Below are 6,148 nucleotides of genomic sequence, written 5' to 3'. Positions count from 1 at the left end.
ATACTCTATCTAAAAATACTTTGTACAGGATAAGGGAAGATCTAGGCGATTCATACATGTGGATCACAGTCGATGGGACAACTGACACACAATATCGATATGTGGTTAATTTGATTGTTGGAAAGTTAGATACTGACACTCGCTCCGTTCATCTGAACCCCAGCAAGGAGCTAAACAAGACTAACCGGGAAACAATTGCTCATTTTGTTAATAAAGCCCTTGAATTACTTTTCCCCAACAGTTTATATGAAAATAAAGTATTTGTAATCTACACTGATGCAGTCGCATACATGATTGCTGCTGTTATCTTGTTGAAAGTATTTTACCCAGCCTTGCTCCAGATCACATGTCTTGCCCATGCCATGAATCGTGTAGCTGAGACAATACATCTCGAACTTCCACACGAAAGTAAGCTAGTTTCAGTCATCGAAAGGGTTTTTATTAAAGCACATACAAGAATCCAGTTATTTCGATAGGAACTTTCCCCCTACCACTTCCACCAGAACCCATACTTAGTCGCTGGGGAACGTGGCGACAGGTCGTGGAATATTAGAGCGAGCATTTGGAAGACTGTAAGAAAATTTTCTTAAATTGTGGGAGGAGGCAGTGAGCATTACTTCAGATAAAGATCTTCTAAAGGACCCAACAATTTCCAACGACACCGTATACATAAAATCTCACTATGCATTTTTGGTCCCTATTATTGAAGTTCTAGTGCGTTCAGGGTAACCAGTCTACACGCAACTTCGATTGATACAAGAAGTGACAGAAAAAAATCAACTTCGTCCGAGGTTCTATTGGCATGAAAGATGGTGAGAAACTAAAGACAGTGCTACCAAAAAAAAAAACCCTCTGCACAGTGGCTGACGTCTTATCAGGTAAATCAACCGAACTTGAGTGTGCGGTTCTTATTGAGCCTAATACCATCATTTAAATATGCTCCGGTGACATCTGTTGACGTGGAACGCTCATTCTCGGCATATAAGATGCTATTAATAGACGAAGGTTGCATTTTCTCAACGGAAAATCTGGAGAAAGTGTTAGTTATTTACTGTGACTGTAGTTATGGACATGGACAATAATATAATGTGGATTTTTGTCAAACTATTTATCTTTCGAGACACTAAAATGTCAGATTTTGGTCACCTATTTTCTGATTTTTGTAACCTATTTCTGTAAGTGATATAACCTATTTTAGGTACCTAATTTAAGATTTTTAGAATCTAAAAGTCCGAGGTATACTTATAATAGTTTCCACAACGAAACTTTATCTCGAAACCTGGCAGTAAATCCAAAGAGATTCTGGTTGTATGCAAAGTGTGCTAGCGGCAAGAGACAATCAATGCCTTCTCTGCGCGATAGCAATGGAAATACCATCGACGACAGCGCTGCCAAAGCAGAGTTACAAAACAGAGCCTTCCGAAATTCCTTCACCAAAGAAGACAAAGTAAATATTCCATAATTCCAATCAGGAACAGCTGCCAACAAGAGTAACTTGGACGTAGAAATCCTCGAAGTAGTGAAGCAACTTAAATCACTTAATAATAGCAAGTCTTCCGGTGCAAACTGTATACCAGTTAGGTTCTTTTCAGAGTAAACTGATGCAATAGCTCCATACTTAACAATCATATACAACCTCTCGCTCGACGAAAGATCCGTACCCAAAGACTGCAAAGTTGCACAAGACGCACCAATATTCAAGAAAGATAGTAGGAGTAACCCACTGAATTACAGACCCGTATCATTAACATAGATGTGCAGCAGGATTCTGGAACATGTATTGTGTTCGAACATTATGAGTCACCTCGAAGAGAACGGTCTATTCACACACAGTAAACACGAATTTAGAAAACATCGATCTTGTGAAACACGGCTAGCTCTTTACACATGCGAAATGTTGAGTGCCCTTGACAAGGGATTCCGTGTTTCTAGATTTCCAAAAGGGTTTTGACACAGTGCCAAACAAGCGGCTTGCAGTGAAATTGCGTGATTATGGAATACCGTCTCAGTTATGTAACTGGATTCGTGATTTCCTCTCAAAGAATCACAGATCGTAGTAACTGACGGAAAGTCATCGAGTAAAACAGAAGTGATTTCTGGCGTTCCTCAAGGTAAAGTTATAGGCCCTCTGCTGTTCCCTATCTCTATAAACGATTTAGGAGACAATCTGAGCAGCCGTCTTATGTTGTTTGCAGATGATGCTGTCGTTTATCGTCGAGTAAAGTTCTCAGAATATCAAAATAAATTGCAAAGCGATTTAGAAAATTTATCTGTGTGGTGCGAAAATTGGCAACTGATCCTAAATAAAGAAAAGTGTGAGGTCATCCACGTGAGTGCTTAAAGGAATCTGTTAAACAGCGGTTACAGCATAATTCAGTCAGATCTTAAGGCCGTAAATTTGACTAAATACCTAGGAATTACAATTATGATCAATTTAAATTGAAAAGAACACACAGAAAATGTTGTGGGGAAGGCAAACTAAAGACTGCGTTTTATTGGCAGAACACTTAGAAAATGAAACAGATCTACTTAAGAGACTGCCCACACTACGCTTGTCCGTCCTTTTGTCCATCATTTTTTGGAGTACTGCTACGCAGTTTTGGATCCTTACCGACAGAATTAACGGGGTACATTGAGAAAGTTCAAAGAAGGGCAGCACGTTTTGTTTTATCGAGAAATAGGAGAGAGAGTATCACTGACATGATACAGGATTTGCAGTGGGCATCATTAAAACAAAGGCGTTTTTCGTTGCGACGGAATCTTCTCACGAAATTTCAATCACCAGCTTTCTCCTCCGAATGCGAAAATATTTTTTGACACCGACCTGCATAGAGAGAAACGATCATCACAATAAAATAAGGGAAATCAGAGCTCGCACTGAAAGGTACAGCTGTCTTTTCTTCGCGCGCAGTTGGAGATTGGAATAATAGAGAATTATTGCGAAGATGGTTCGATGAACCCTCTGCTAGGCACTTAAGTGTGATTTGCAGAGTATCCATGTTCATGTAGATGTAGATGTAGACAAATCCAAAAGACTGAGGTCAAATAATCTTGGAGGCCCGTCTTAGACCATAATGCCGCGTTTGATGTCTTTGAAGAACTGGAGCAGCGAACTGTATTTTTGTCAAGCTTTATGAGATGATCGGAGGCCGTTTGAAGGAAGGTAGGAAGAATAGTGTTTAATGTACCATCGACGGTGAGTTTATTAAATATGCTACACATGATCAGATGACGGGTGGATGAGGAACGAAATCGGCTGCGCCCTTTCAAAGGAACAACACAGCTATTTGTATATATGGTTCTCGGGCGAGACGTCGGATGTCATAGTGAAAACTCCACAATATTTCATCAGCGCAACTGGCCGACATCTTCAGGTGCGACGGACACACTGCTAAGGCAGGACCAGAGCCCCCTATTTATGCCAGTCTTAGGCAGGAAGTGCGCATGTGTGGAGGCGCCAAATTCGATGGCCAATAGCGACGATATCAACCGATAGCTGGAAGGACAGCAACGCCACGTATAGAATGAAGAACCAAAGACCATGGCCCTTGTCTCAGTACAGGCCATTCTATGAATTATCAACACACCAAAATTCTCACATCGACGAGTTCGTACTGGGACAGTGTTATTAAGAGGAGTGCGCATGCGTGGAGGCGCCAAATTCGATGGCCAATAGCGACGATATCAACCGATAGCTGGAAGGACAGCAACGTCACCTATAGAATGAAGAACCAAAGACCGTGGCCCTTGTCTCAGTACAGGCCATTCTATGAATTATCAACACACCAAAATTCTCGCATCGACGAGTTCGTACTGGGACAGTGTTATTAAGAGGAGTACTATTGGTCATATGACGGATGACGATTCGCCAGCAACATGGATATTCTGTTGACGACGGGAGGATAGTCGCGCGCTTAAGCGGACGCGCATTTTTGCTTGCGGCTTCCGACAGAGGTCGCTGGGGCGGCCGATGGCAGCGCAGGGCAGCAGCGGCAGCCTCCGCGCGTGCGCCGAAGTCTTTGGTTCTTCATCCTGTGGGTGGCGTTGCTGTCCTTCCAGCTATCGGTTGATATCGTCGCTATTGGCCATCGAATTTGGCGCCTCCACGCATGTACACTTCCTGCCTAAGACTGGCATAAATAAGCGGCTCTGGTCCTGCCTTGGCAGTGTGTTCGTCGCACCTGAAGATGTCGGCCAGCTGCGCTGATGAAATATTGTGGAGTTCTCACTATGACATCCGACGTCTCGCCCGAGAACCATATATACAACATGTCCGTCGGGAAAGCCTCAAGCAACACAACCCTGACATTTACTTGTAGCGATTTAGCGAAATCACAGTAAACGTAAATCAGGATGGCTGGGCGGGGATTTGAACCGTCGTCGCCCGAAATGTGACTCCAGTGTGCTAACCACAGCGCCACCTTGCTTGGTGGATGTTTACTGGAATTCGTTACTCACTGTAGAGTCGACTACAGTACTGCATCCAAATGCAACAAGCTCCTTTAACAGGCACGAGTGCACAGTAAATTGCTATAAGTGATGTATTGAAGTAGCTTTGTATTTCTTGTAAAGGTAGCACTCTGTCATCAGGCCACAAGTGGCCCATCGGGACCATCCGCACACCGCTCTCCCGGTCGTTATGATGGTTTTCTTTGACCGGAGCCGCTACTATTCCGTCGAGTAGCTCCTCAATTGGCATCACGAGGCTAAGTGCACCCCAAAAAATGGCAACAGCGCATGGCGGCCCGCATGGTCGCCCATCCAAGTACCGGCCACGCCCGACAGAGCTTAACTTCGGTGATCTGATGGGAACCGATGTATTCACGGCGGTAAGGCCGTTGCCTAGTAAAAGCAGGCTACTGCTGAAATTAAAGCCCAGTTACACTGCCCAGTCACATTAATGTCCACCTGCCAGAAGTCTGAATAACTATTCTTTGCAGCACGGACTGGTGTGAGATGTGCAGCAAGGACGTAGCCAAAGCGGAGAAGAGGGGGGTGGGGGTGTAGGTCCAGTGGGTCCGGAACCCCTTCCCCCTGTCACCTAGATGAAATTACACACGACACAGTTGCCGTATATTGAGATTGAAAGATATTTTGATTTTCAATCCTACGACGGAAAATGGATATGCACTACCGATAGTAAACATCGGCATTGATAAATTTAAACCATCGATATATCAATAGCACTGTCGGCTATCGCCCATCCCTACTTTAGCCAAGACCAAAAACTGTACATTTTTTGCCTTCCTTGAGCTCAGCCTTTGTTTTGTTAAGCAGTCAGTTCTTATTTGCAGTTGAATTTAACGTAAGTGCTGTTTATTGTTTTAGTGCTGTTGTGATATTTTCTACTTATTAATAAGTTTGGCAACAGGAAAGAAGAGAAAAACGGATTCTGATTCGTCCAAAAGCGTTATGGTAAGTTAAAACTATGTACGCACTTCTATAACAGACAAATTACCCATCTATAGCAATTTAATGTTAGCACCTGCACCCGTTATTTGGAAACCTGTAGTACTTTGGTGTTGAAATATTTCACTATTTCACAATGCAGCGGAGCGATAAACATCATTACAAATAACATTAAATTTAATTGAGCGCATAAAAATACATTTTGATTTGCCTGTGTCACACAAAAAAATCGCGTTGAGCAATAAAAACATCGCCCAAAATGCGATGGTTGCATTTGAGGAGCATCTTTTCAAATCGCATTAAGTGCGCAGATCACAATTTCACAAAAAGGAAAAAAAAAAACGTTCCCCTCTTAGCCAAATAAATATGTCAAAATTCTTCACAGTAGGAGCTAAGTTCCAGAATCAGTCATGATTGAAATCATTTCTCACTGCACGAAGGTGCTATTTAAATTTTTAAATTGCACTTTAAAACGTTTTGATCCAGTCTACTTAACGAAATATATTTTTATCTGATCATGTTTTCACGTAATATTATCTGAAACGTTCAACTGATATTTTTATCGATTTTATTGTTGGACACAGCCCATCACATAAGAAAGTGAAGTTATTAACTGGTTGTAGACGGTAGATAGCTGTGTTACAGTCTTGCATTTCGTCCTTCTTCCTCTTGCGACCAGTCACTATCATCGCCCTCGTGGGTCGGCCTATCAATTTCAGCTGATGTCAAGTCGATGATT

At 42.5% G+C, this 6,148-nt stretch overlaps 1 pseudogene; it reads right to left on the bottom strand.

Moving 5' to 3' along the window:
- Positions 1-4,725: 4,725 nt before the first annotated feature.
- LOC126238530 (5S ribosomal RNA) lies at positions 4,726-4,843 on the bottom strand (annotated as a pseudogene).
- Between the last annotated feature and the right edge of the window lie 1,305 nt (positions 4,844-6,148).

This window comes from Schistocerca nitens, chromosome 2, assembly GCF_023898315.1.
Source record: "Schistocerca nitens isolate TAMUIC-IGC-003100 chromosome 2, iqSchNite1.1, whole genome shotgun sequence".
NCBI lineage: Eukaryota > Metazoa > Arthropoda > Insecta > Orthoptera > Acrididae > Schistocerca > Schistocerca nitens.
The sequence above is the reverse complement of the archived record's forward strand: the minus strand, read 5'-3'. Positions and strand labels throughout refer to the sequence as shown.